Source organism: Marmota marmota, unplaced genomic scaffold (genome assembly GCF_001458135.2).
Source record: "Marmota marmota marmota unplaced genomic scaffold, marMar, whole genome shotgun sequence".
In the NCBI taxonomy this organism is placed as follows: Eukaryota; Metazoa; Chordata; class Mammalia; order Rodentia; family Sciuridae; genus Marmota; species Marmota marmota.
Window position 1 is genome coordinate 5,034,102 of NW_026000249.1, and position 12,859 is coordinate 5,046,960.

Sequence of the window (12,859 nt, forward strand, 5' to 3'; positions counted from 1 at the left end):
AGAGGCTTGTGGAAAGCCGGTGGTGGCAGTTGGGGCTCTGAGGGTTTTTCCTGAGAGGCTGTTTTGTTTGGCGTGTGTGGTTCTAAAAATAAAGTTAGTTTCTTTTGACAAGTGGCTCCTGATTGTGCCCAGCCAGACTGCGGCACCCGTATTTGCCAGTTTGGACTCCAGCCACTATCCCATGTTTTCTCAAAAAGGTAATTTAGAAAGTAGAAAGGGTATTAATGTGAGGAAACCATACTTGGAAAGTAAATTTGGGGTGTTGTTGGTCCTCATTTATCATGCAAGACAATAGTTTCTGCATTTAATAAAATTACTTTGCTTATATAACCAGGAAACATTTATCTTGCCAAAATGTGCTATATTTTGTCTCTCCTTCCCACAATTTTCAAGGCATCACACTATGCTTTTTATAGGATAAATTCTTGATATTTGTTGAATGGACTCTTATTGCTACTCAAAATCTCAAAAGAAATTTAGTGGTTGGTTGCTACTAATGAATCTTGACATTATACGCATTTGCACATGTATATGTAAGATGTTCACATCAATAAAATTTCCTATTTTTTACTGTGAAGATATCAAATCATTTGAAGAGGACATTTCAATTATTAAATATAAAATCCAGAACCTAAATTCGACCAAGCAAATACAATCCAGATTTTCATTTTAATACGCAAAACTGAAGTAATATATAAATAAAAGTAGAATTCTTCAACAAAAAAGTATATGCTAAGGTACAGATTTGTAGATATATCAGCCTACTGAAATCTTAATGTGTAAATTATAATTTTAACAACTTTTATTGAATATTCTCCATGTGCTGGGTGCTAGATTTAAGTTCTATCTGATTTACCTCATTTCATCTTCTTAATACACTTTTGAATTACTATAAAATGTCCCCATTTTACAGGTAAGAATACTAAGGCTCAGAAGTCAAGGTAGATTTAGAACTTGAATTAGAGTTATGCAATATTGACCATCTAAACATTTCCTGTTACTCGGTGCTGATCTGCTAGAGCTTAAGGACTCAACTTTCTCAATATAGCACCAGCTTATCCTCCAGTGTATGGCATGACTCAGATGAAGAAGGCTTAAAGAATGATTCATACTTGATAAGTCTTAAAAATCAAGGGATAGGTAAGATTTTAACTAGAAGAGAAAAGAAATGCCAACCACAGGAAGAGAATCATGAACATTATTACACTGGGAATCATGGACATTAATATTTGACAAGTGGATTATGCATTAACTTCAAAAATGTGATGGCACTGGCTATTTTTAGTAGTAATGGCCCCGAACTTTTTTCCATCTCTAACAAATCAAATCAGTTACCAGCAATAAAATCACCTTCTTCTCTAAGATATACATTCCAGACAAGTTAGGAAATGGGGTGCTGTGAATGGTTAACAATAGAGAAAATAGAATGTAAAATTGAGTTTTGTTTTAACCTTTTTAAGTCAAAACAATGAGTGCTTTCACATAAATTCTATGATAAATACAATCTGAAAGTTGAAATGAATTTAGCATGTTACTGTCCTTTGTGATGCAATCAGTCTTATCAATTACAGCCACAGCAACCCTGAGCACCTTGTGAAGAATTGCCAATGAAAGTACTAAAATAAGCTTTGCATAGGCTGGGAGTATCATTACATCTGTTTTCAAAATTACCCTCCTGTAATTGTTGAATCTCATTATAGTTGGTAAAAATTGTATTCTTTCACCTGGGATAAGTGTCTGTGATTTTAAATAGGATCACTTTAGAAATGATGATTGTGACACCATGCTAATATCACAGTTTTGCTATGGTTGCTAAAAGGAGAGGATTCTTACCAATGACTTCTATCACTCTGGATATTCATGGCTGTGGGCAGCAATGAACCTTACATCAAAGGTGACTTTGGCAGAAATATAATGTAATAGTTTATGCACCAGAAATTCCAAAAGTAGAGCAGCTTCAGGGATTCAACAGTGTCACTGAAGATGTGTGTTCTTTCTGTTCCTCTCCTCTGAAGACTTGAAAGTTGCCAAAAAAAGAAAGAAAGAATAAGCAACTTATGATAAAGCCTATAGGGTTGACTTTATCCTAAGGCATGCTTACCTTATAGTAGTAGGACAACTGTTGTTGGCAATCTACACCCATCCACCCTCATTTATGCCTATCAAGTGAAAGGAAAGCTTCTTGTGGGTCTCTCCTAAGGCTGAGAAACCTTCCTTCCCAGATACCCTTGGCAAGTTTCTCTCTTTAGTCCAAACTGGCTTAGGGTTGTCCAGCCCTGAAATAATTACTTGAAAGAAGAATGGAATTTCTATAATTGTTTTGGATACAAAGTCTCTGGGGGTAGGATGGACTCAGGAGAATTAAGCACAATACCTACCATGCCATGCTATTTTAGTTCATTATTAAACTTTTTAGGACATCAAGGAAGCTGTCTGCAAAAAACAGAAGTAATCCCAAGAAATACAATTGAACTTACCAGTCAGTCTCTGATGTATCACAGCCATCAGTGCTATCACTTCATTATTTTTGTGGTCCCAAAGATATTTCTCTATGTCTACCCCCACCCTACCTCTCTCTCTCTCCCTCTGAAATTCTAAAAAAGGGAAAATTACTTTCTTCTTAAGCTTTCAGGATTCATGATATTTCTCTTCACATTGGTGTCCAGCAACATCTCCATCTTTACCTTTTTTTAAAACTTTTTTTTAGTTGTCAATGGACCTTTATTTTATTTTATTTATTTATATGCAGTGCTGAGAATCAAACCCAGTGCCTAACACATTGCCAGGCAAGTGTATTACCACTGAGCCACAACCCCAACCCCTCCATCTTTTACCTTTACTGCCATCATCCAGTATTGACTCTGTTCAGGTGCATGACTAGATTTTATGATAACTTTAGAAGCATTCTGATTAATAATAACTACTTATTGGTCAGTTGTGGTATAATTGAAGTAATTCATAAGTACAACCCTGAAATCCTTGAGGCAGTACATTTCCAACTTCAATGTGTATACAAATAACAATTATCTTATTAAAATGCAGATTCTGATACAAATGAGTATGTCACTGTCAGCAAGAGCAAGAGGACCTTCAGAAAGGCATGGTGAAATAATGGTACCTGAATACAAGGGTGGGAACAGCAAAATAAGACCTCAAGAATTCATATTGCTTCATCTTATTCCTCCTTTGCATTTACCAATCCTAGATCTCATCTTAAGCAGTGCACTGACTCATGGTACAGCAACTAGAAAAACTGCATGTTAGATCCTGTGACCAGTTTTCCAGTTGGCTACCTGGCCTCAGTCACGGTGGCCAACTTGTCTTTGTATATTCCTACCAAGCTCTGGAGTTCTGAAGACAGATGATACCTGTCTGCTCTGCTGCATTCTCCTGTGATATTTTCAGTCTTGTGCCTGAACTTAGCCTGAGGGACCCCACAAGAGTAGATTTGGCCAACAAAGCAGAAAACGTGCAGGAGGGGCCTCCAGAAGTGTTTGAGTAGCTTCCTGTTTCTCCTTTTACACCAGTGTTAGGAAGAATGATAGGCATAGAATGATTCCATTTCTCTCATCTAGTTCAGCACCTTTCCAAACTAAGCATCTCCTTTTAAGCGTTGCTGAAAACCATTCATCAGTTTCTGCTTGGACTCCTCTGAGACAGCTCATTCCATTTTTTGTGGGGACAGCTCTATATTTGAGAAGTTCTGTATTCTTAGCTGAAAAATGGCATCACTGCATTACTTCCTTATGTTGGCCCCATTTCTAATTCTTTCATTCCTTTTCCACTTGGAAATTCTTTAAAAAGTTAAAGATAGCTATTGCTTCCCCTAAGGTTTCTCATCTCCCAGTGAAACATGACAGAGTCCTTTAATGATCCATATTTAACATAATCTCCACACTTTATTATTTTAGTAATCCTCACCTGTTTCTCATTTATCAATATCCATCTTCAAACTCCTTTCCCAGGATATTACCTAATAGCATTTAAATATTGGGACAAGTCCCTACATAACACTACACTAAATATTTCTCCTGGATAAGAATTATTTGCTTGTTTACTTGTTTTCTTGCTTGTTTAAATGGCTGATTCATAGGACAGACTTTTATGGCATTTGAGTCAACTAAAACATCTAGGGACTTTCTCATACTCACACACAGCAACAGCTATTAAACCAGCTATTATTCATCCCAGGAGATCATTGGTACAAAATAAAAGACATGGTATTTAGACTCAGAAGACATGCATTCAAGCTCTGGCTCTTATGCTTACCAACCTTGGACAAGTTACTTTGTCCTTTCTGGGTCTCTGCTTTTTCATCTGGAAAATATAATTTCTCAGAAGATCTGTGTTACCTAATTAATGGGATTCTTTGATCAACTGAGATAACACAAGTCACTTTCTTGACTGAAACCATGATAAAAATTTGAGTAATGCCCCAGTTAATACCTCATGCTTGTACAATCCTGAACCTATTTAATAACTGAAGATACTAAATCTGTAGTAATGCATCAGGATATTTCCCAATTCAAAAAGACAAATAAAATCAATGAGTTTTGAACCTAAGTTTATAGCCACAGTTTATTCTAAACCAATTTCAATATGGTCACTCTCTTTTTTATACCCATTCTGGTTTTTATGCTTGTGTTTCAGAAAGAATTTGAGGTGGGGCTGGGGTTGTGGTTCAGTGGTAGAGTGCTCGCCTCGCATGTGCGAGACCCTGGGTTCAATCCTCAGCACCACATAAAAATAAGTAACTGAAATAAAGGTATTGTGTCCAACTACGACTAAAAAATAAATTAAAAAAAATAATTTGAGGCAAAAAGAGAAGGAAAAATATGAAACATCTGTGTACCAATCTATAAGAATGAGCAAAATTTGGTGTTTGATATTAATTTTTTTGTTTTTACAACCTTACAGATGAAGTCAAAACTCATTTTTTAGTCCTTCCTATCTGCCATCCTTTCCAGAGTCAAATGCTGGTACAGAGAGCTGTGCATCTTCCCTGTCCATGTTTTTGTGATTTACTACAAAGATAGACATCCATAGACCACATATAATGGTGATTTATATATTTAAAATTGTGTGAATGCTATTATGCCATGCTACAAATTGCTGAAGAGCTGCCCTTGTTGAAACATGAGGTTACATTGATTCATACTAACCAATTTATGCAATCTACACAGAGAGCACAATGTATCTATAAATTCCTCTATTGGCCAATAATTAAGGTGTTCCCCAGTTGTTTTGCAATTATAAATTATGCTACAGTGTTCATTGTTCTAGAGATCTCTGGTACCTCCTATGCTAGATTTTTCTCAAGGATTTATCCCTCAAAGTGAAATTGTTGGATTCCAGGCCATGCCAAATTTTAACAACAAATATTGTCGAACTTCCATACAAAATGTAGGACTAATGAGTGGAAATTGCACCCCACATCTTTCCAACATTATCAAGTGATTTTGTGATTATCATTTTAATTGGTTGAAAATGGCATCTCATTTTAATGTTTCAGTTTGACTTCCTTTTCATAAAGTTACTAGGCATTTATAGTTCTTGTTCTGCAAATTGCCTATGCTTATTTGTATTATTTTTTCTAATGTGACTGTAAAAAATCCAGTCACTTAAAATTACAGTTCCAGAGATCAAAAGTCCAAAATGGGTTAAAATCAAGGTGATGGCAAGGCTATACTTCTTTCAGAGGCTGAGGGGGAAATCTGTTTGTTTGCTGACCTGTGTACTGTAGGATGTTTAGCAGCATCCCTGGGCTCTACCTGGATTTAGTAGCAAACCTCTCAGTTCTGAAAACCAAAAATATCTAGATATTGAAAATTTCCCCTGTGGGGTAGAATCACTCTTAATAGAGCTTTATACTCTAAATCAGACTTCTTTGTCTCCTGTTATACTAACTGAAAGTTCTGTCAGAGATGAAAGTAGATGCACAGATGGGAAAGATTCTATATCTTCTGGAAATTAGAATTATGTAGGTAACTTAGGAAAGTAAACATAAGACTTCAAATGTTGGCCACATGAGATAAGCTGCCCAAAAAGGCATAAAAGCAAGAACAATGATAAACAAAACTGAAGTTTGTGTTCTATATCATCTTGTATTGGAGAACATGAATCTGTATATTTCTAGTTATAGTATGCTTGGAAATAAAGACTTGTTTTATTTCTAGGTTATTTATAGGTGAACATTGTCTCAATATGCTATGTGTATAACTGAAGTGAAAATTCCTTTCTCATTTTAATCTACTCTCATTTTATATTAAAAAGAAATCATAATCACACATGATGTATAATAGACTAAAATAGGTTCTTTCCAACTGTACCATGAACCTGAAAATTAGATGAGAAAATAATTATAATTTGAACAACAATTTCCATATAATTACAGGATTTTTCTATAGTTTTCAGTTTTTCCGTTTTAAAAGTACAAAATTTCCCCTTGTTTTATATTATTAAATTGTTCTAAAGATGAAAGACACATGTAGTTAACACTCTTTTTTCACTTTTTTTCCTCAATAGTTGAGGAGAAACAAAGGACCTAGATCAAAACTCTCAGATAAATTGGTTTTTCTTGGTCAAGTTGATTTAATATTTTATGCTTCTAAGATGTGTCCAGATAAACCATGGCCAATGTAATTACTTACACAAACCACTCATGAACCCTTTTGCCATTCCTACAGATCTCAAAGATACAAATTACCCCTGGAGACTAGGGGAGGCAGAGCCTCAGTTATAGGGGCAGTGGAAGACATTGTGAGCAAACTTGAGCAAGCTTAGAAGGAATCAAGTGATGGAAGAAGAGAGCTGGGATGGAGTTGCAGGCTTTGGTTTAATGGATGAAACCAGAAGTTCCACCTGCTCCAGATTTCCACTCCTGAGAAATGAGGGAAGAAAGGCCATGGGAAGACAAAGATTCTAGACTTAGATTAGCTGTATGCACAGGCCTGATGGAAGACAGGAGCCCAGACTGCAACTCAGTTGTATCAAATGTACCTTCTCTGAAGATCAGAGAGACACTCATGTTGGGGAGGGGTGAGGGAGTTGGGGGGAAAGCAGACATCTCTGTGGAAAGCTGTTTGGTTTTTCTAATTCACAAGGGGTAGAAAAGCCTTTTGGAAAATGCTAACTCCAGGATTAGAATTTAAACATATTCTCTGACAGAAATGATAACTCTTGCAAGGCCAATTTACAGCATCTACTCAGAGCAATAATGTTAATATATGTTAAATATTAATAATGACTGATTGTATCAAGGTTTCTTCCCAAGTTTCATTGCCTGATGAAACATCCCATTTTTCAAAGTCCACAGACAGTTCAAATATAATGTGTCTAATGCTATAAGAGGGTTGCATATAGATAGCAGGAAGAAAAGAGATTATGATGCAATACAGAAGATTGAAATACATATCGGCATGAAGGAAGCACAGAGACAATGGAGAGAAGCGGGTGTTGATAAGAGAACACAAGCCAACATTGGAAGACTTTAATTACCCTTGGGTGAGGTTGGCTTGATCCAAAGAGGATGGAAGGTCAGGGAAGGAATGAGGGTAGAGGTGGGATGGGAATGACATGACCAGCTTCATTCCTTAGAATAATCATTATGGCAGCAATTAGAGCATGGATTGACCAGTCAGAAGGTAGGAGACCAGATGAGAGATGATGGAGGACATTGGAGGAGGGCTGGGATTAAATAAATGGATTCAAGAGTGCTCTGCAGAGAAATTGTTGGTGTCTCTTCCAACAATCTCTCCCTGATGGTCCTTGCCTGATGAACATCAGGCCTCCCTCCACTGTACTTCCCTGCACTCCAGTTTCCTTCCACAGTCATTCCCCCTACATTCAACTTAAGCAAGAGATAGAGTGTGGGTGCAAGGAAAGAGGCACAGAAGGGTAGTCAGAAGCCCTGTTTTTTAATTCCAATTCTATTATTTGTAGGCTCTGAAATCTTGAGCAAATTGCCTAAAATTTCTAACAACTCTTTGTTCCTGCAACTATAACATGGAAATTTCTTTTTACCTGATATCATAAAGTCTTTGGTTTGAGGCTCAAGTATGATAGTGCTATAAAAGTAATATGAAATAACCAACAATTGCTGTTTCACTAATATTGTCTCTATATCTACATATTACCCCCTCATCCCCTTCTCACACATGTATATAGAAACAATATAGGGAAGACAACAGCTTACCATAAAAGAATCTGATGTGAACAGAAAGTCTTAACTTTTTACCGAACTAGACCTGTAACTATGGGAAAGTCACAGTTCTCCTGAACCTTGAATAGCCAACATTTATTATGAAGAATTAAATTTTACTCCATGCATGCATCATTATGTCACAATGAACACCAATATTATGTATAACTATAATGCATTAATAAAAAATTTTTTAAAATTTATTTGCTAAAAAGTAAGACAGTTTTAACTGCTCGACATGTTCTAACTTATTTAATCCACAGAAAAACTCCATAAGGTAGGTGAAGAATGATATAGCTATCATTCTTCCCATTTTATAAAGATGGATATTTGGGGCACACAGAAAGAAGTAACATGCTCAAGCTACACAATAAGTGGGGGAACTGGAATTCTATTCTAGGAAGTCTGTTTCTAGAGCTCACATCCTTAACTGTTATGCTTGCCTTTTAGCTCTGAGTATTATTTCCATATGGGCATTTTATTCTTGTTTAATGAGTGTATTATTTGTATTCTCCATTTTCATATTTAACTCTATTTATCTAATGTTTAGCAACATTCAAATTTATCTCATAATTTCCTTGGAATACTCTCTCCATCAGTATTTTAGGGATAGGCAAATTCTACAAAGATACGCTATGAGTCATTCCTTCCTATTTCAAAATACTTGATATTTGGTGAATTCAACCATTTTTCTAGGGATCCTATTTTCCTAGTTCCTCATTTCATATCCCAGTAATTCTTTGAGAGGAAACCATTTCTAAATCCACCCTCTCAATTTCCTTTATCACTTGTTTGTGGTCACCAGTTTTATTTGACCCTTCCAATATGTTCTTAAATAAAATCACATGTGACCTTAGTCAAAAGCCCTTTATCCTTGTAATCCACAGAATTTCTCAATCTCAGCTTTAATATCAAAAGGTAAGTTTAAAAAAAACAAACTTGGAATTAATGAATATTTCATTCAATAAATATTTATGTCTTCATACTCTGTCATGCACCTAAGATGCATAAACTACATTGAATTCAGAATTTTTCAAGCTTTATGCCTGCCCTGCCCCTCTCTCTCTCTCTCTCTCTCTCTCTCTCTCTCTCTCACACACACACACACACACACACACACACACATGCACACACACACACACACCACACACCAAAACATGCATATTTTTTTAAAATTCTCTCACTTTTATCAAGGACCAGTGAAAGATTTTCTAAAGCTCAAGAAACACCTCTGACATTTCACCCTAGTATTCACCCACAACTTCAATCATGATGCAGGATAACATTTAGAATTCTTCCTCTTGTACTGGTGTGTAGCTCTGAACCTATTTATAAATAACCTGTCTTGTAATTGGGCATAATCAAAAAAGTAAAAAACATTAAAATCTGTTCAATAGTCATTTCACATTGTTTAAACAGTATGTAATTCAGTAGCTTTCAATCTGGGATGATCTGGCACCCTGAGGACATTTGTGATATCGGGAGGCATTTTTGTCACTGCTGTAGGGGAGGGCATTACTGGCATCTAGTGGGTAGAGGCCAGAGATTCTACTGAACATCTAATAATGCACAGGGCAGCTGTTCCTCCCACACAACAGCTCCCCTCATGCAACAAAGAATTACCCATCCTAAAATGTCAACAGGTCTAAACTCAAGAGACCCTTAAAACCTCTGTCAACATTTAATACAATTTATGCTTGCACAATCCAATGTCCTGAAACATGCTCTTCTAACAATTACATAACATTTTAGCCTGCAGACAACTTCAGTGAACCTAAAGTCCCCTCATATTTCATTCATTCTGTAAATAAAAGTATGGATACTATCAGGTTATAAAGATAAACCAGGCCCAAAGCTTATGTAGCCAGAAAAATCAGCCACCCACAGCCATTTTTGACAGTTTTAAAAATTCTTCATTTTAAAAAACAAATAAGCCAACCTAATAAAGTAAGCCAATTTTTTTCTTGTAATTTAATTTCCTGTTCTCATAATTTCAAGTTTCTAAGACTCAGTGTCATCTGATCTCACTTTTGGCTTGATTTTATGTTCATATGAAAGGATATATCATATCAGCCTTCTTAAGTTTCTAAATTAGAGAATATGTTCTGACATATGACAGCAAAAATTGCACCTTCAGGTGAGATCCAAATCTGAATAATCTGACATAGGCTATGCTGGAAAGGGTTATGTCTTTTCAGTTATCATAGAGAAAAATGTGATTCATTCTTCCCAACCTCATTTCCACAATGAGTTGCCCTTGGAATAAAATGGGGCCCCTATCAGTTCCTGATAGTTACAGCTTTTTCAACTTAAGACTAATGGCAGTTCTTTGCTTGGCCTAGTGCCACCAAGGACTCTTGGCTCACCCCAAAATCAATCCTCTCAGATACTCTCTTATTTTCATTTAGTAAATTTAGAACATTATGAAGAACCCTTCAACCCCTCTCTGGGATGATATCCAGGAGCCACTTTGCCTAAACAAAGTCATTGATTTTAATGGAACAAATGAGAAAGCCAATTCGTATTGTGTGGCATCCTGACAAAATGGATAAATGCTAGGACTCATTTGTACCAAATTCTATTCCTAATTATAAAAACAACTCTATAACCAAAGCAATCTTTCAAAAGAGTGAATTAGATGATGTTACTCCAAGGTTAAACCTCCTCCATAGCTTTCCATTACTGTTAGGATAAATTCCTAAATCTGCTGTACAGCCTGTAATGTTATCTTCTAATCCCTTCCTTTCTCACCAGTCTTAATGCACTTCCTCTCCATTGAATTCTGTGCTCTTCTGTTCTGGAACTCTTTACATACTCTTTCTTTTTCCAGGAAAGCTTATCCTACGCACACCTGCTCCCTTGATTTGCTTAGGTAATCCTTCTCATCTTTCAGACCTTGGCTTTAATTCATTTTCTCAAAGAAATCTTTTCTTCTTTGCATTAGTCTGCTAAAAAAATTCTATTGGCCAAAACAATTCACATGGTCAAGTCCCAAATCAAAAGGTGAGATTATAATAAGGCCAAGGCAATAGTATAGAAGTATAGAAGAAGGGGGAATTGGAGTCAAGAAACCACATTGATCTTCCATGTATACAGGTAATGTCTAGGCATGAAAGAGTGCTTATTTGTACATAATCAATTTATTTATAAAGTTGAATGGTTTATCTTTCAAGTTCCTTGTCTAAGTATGTCCTCTACCTAAAGCCCCATCACAACCCCACAGCATCCTAGTAATATGTTAAGATTATTTCCTTTAGAAACCTCAACAGCTTATTCTTTCTCAAAATTCTATGGAAAGCCAATCTAATAGGGGCAAGTCCTAAGCTCTTGTGAACAAGAAGGCAGCCATGTGCCTGAGAAAGTGAAAAACATGCCAAATGGAGCCAACCCAGATATTCTAATCTGACTGTAAGTAAAACTTACAAAATATGGACTACATTCAGACAAAGCCACCTTGTGACATGTTTGGAACAAGGCCAATCCACAACCACAAAAAAAAAAATGCTTCAATAACTCTCTTCTGATCAGCATAAGTAACTGCTACTTCTTGACACTCAAGCTTGCTTTAATCCTTCTGCCTGCTTGATAAACATTATTAATGTACCCAATCACCAAACTGTCCCAGCTAGAAGTTGTAATTCTTTAAATCTTCCTGAGAAGATTTAGCTCAAGTTTATGCACTCCAAGGTGGTTTCTTGACTCCAATTCCCCCTTCTTATATCCAGATCCACAGTTCTTCTGGGCTAAACATATCCCCTTGTGGTAACAAGTTTAATAAACCTAATTTTGTTTGAGATGCGTTCCCGGGAGTGTTTAGTCTGTGGGCTTGAATTCACTCCTTTTAGTACTCATTCCTATTCAAAGAGTTAAGAGCGCTGACATGGACCTGGTTGAAAACACACTGAATTTAGGATCTTTAAATGATATCACCAACTGAATTTAGTATTTACACTGACTAGAAAATGTCCTAGCTACTAGACTAGTAGTCACTGATAAAGCATGATGTCCCTCTTCTATAAATTCAGGATTGAATTGTCAGTAATATATTCATAGTGATTAAATTTATAGTGCCTAGACTTCTGTTATGGTTTAGATATGAGGTGTCCTCCAAAAGCTTATGTGAGACTATGCAAGAATTTTCAGAAGTGAAATGATTAGATTATGGGAGTTGTGACCCAATCAGTAGGTGTGGCTGGAGGAAGTAGGTCACTGGAGGCATGATTTTGGAGTTTATATTTTGACCCTGGTGAGAGAAGCTCTCTCTCTTCTTCCTGATTGTCATGTCCTGAGCTGCTTTCCTCTGCCATGTTCTTGTTTAATGATTCTCTGCCTCACCTCTGGCCAGAGGTATGAAGTTGGCTGACTGACCATGAACTGAGATCTTTGAAACCATGAACCAAAATAAACTTTTCCTCCTCTAAATTGTTCTTGTCGAGTCTTTTGGTCACAATAACAAAAAGAGCTGACTAAAACAACATCCAACAACAGACACTAGGATGGCAATTTGTAAATCAATGGATGTGTAACTGATGTGATTCTGCAATCTGTGTATGGGGTGAAGGTGGGAGTTCATAACCCACTTGAATCAAAGTGTCAAATATGATATGCCAAGAAATTTGTAACGTTTTGAACAACCCACAATAAAAAATTAAAAAAAAA

General features: G+C 36.3%; 1 long non-coding RNA gene across 1 annotated transcript in view; it reads right to left on the reverse strand.

Annotated features, from left to right (window-relative positions):
• LOC125614100 overlaps positions 1-12,396 on the reverse strand; it is a 41,604-nt gene extending 29,208 nt beyond the window's left edge. Inside the window, exon 1 of the long non-coding RNA XR_007344733.1 lies at positions 1,834-12,396. This is a non-coding gene — a long non-coding RNA (uncharacterized LOC125614100). The remainder of the gene's footprint in view (positions 1-1,833) is intronic.
• Between the last annotated feature and the right edge of the window lie 463 nt (positions 12,397-12,859).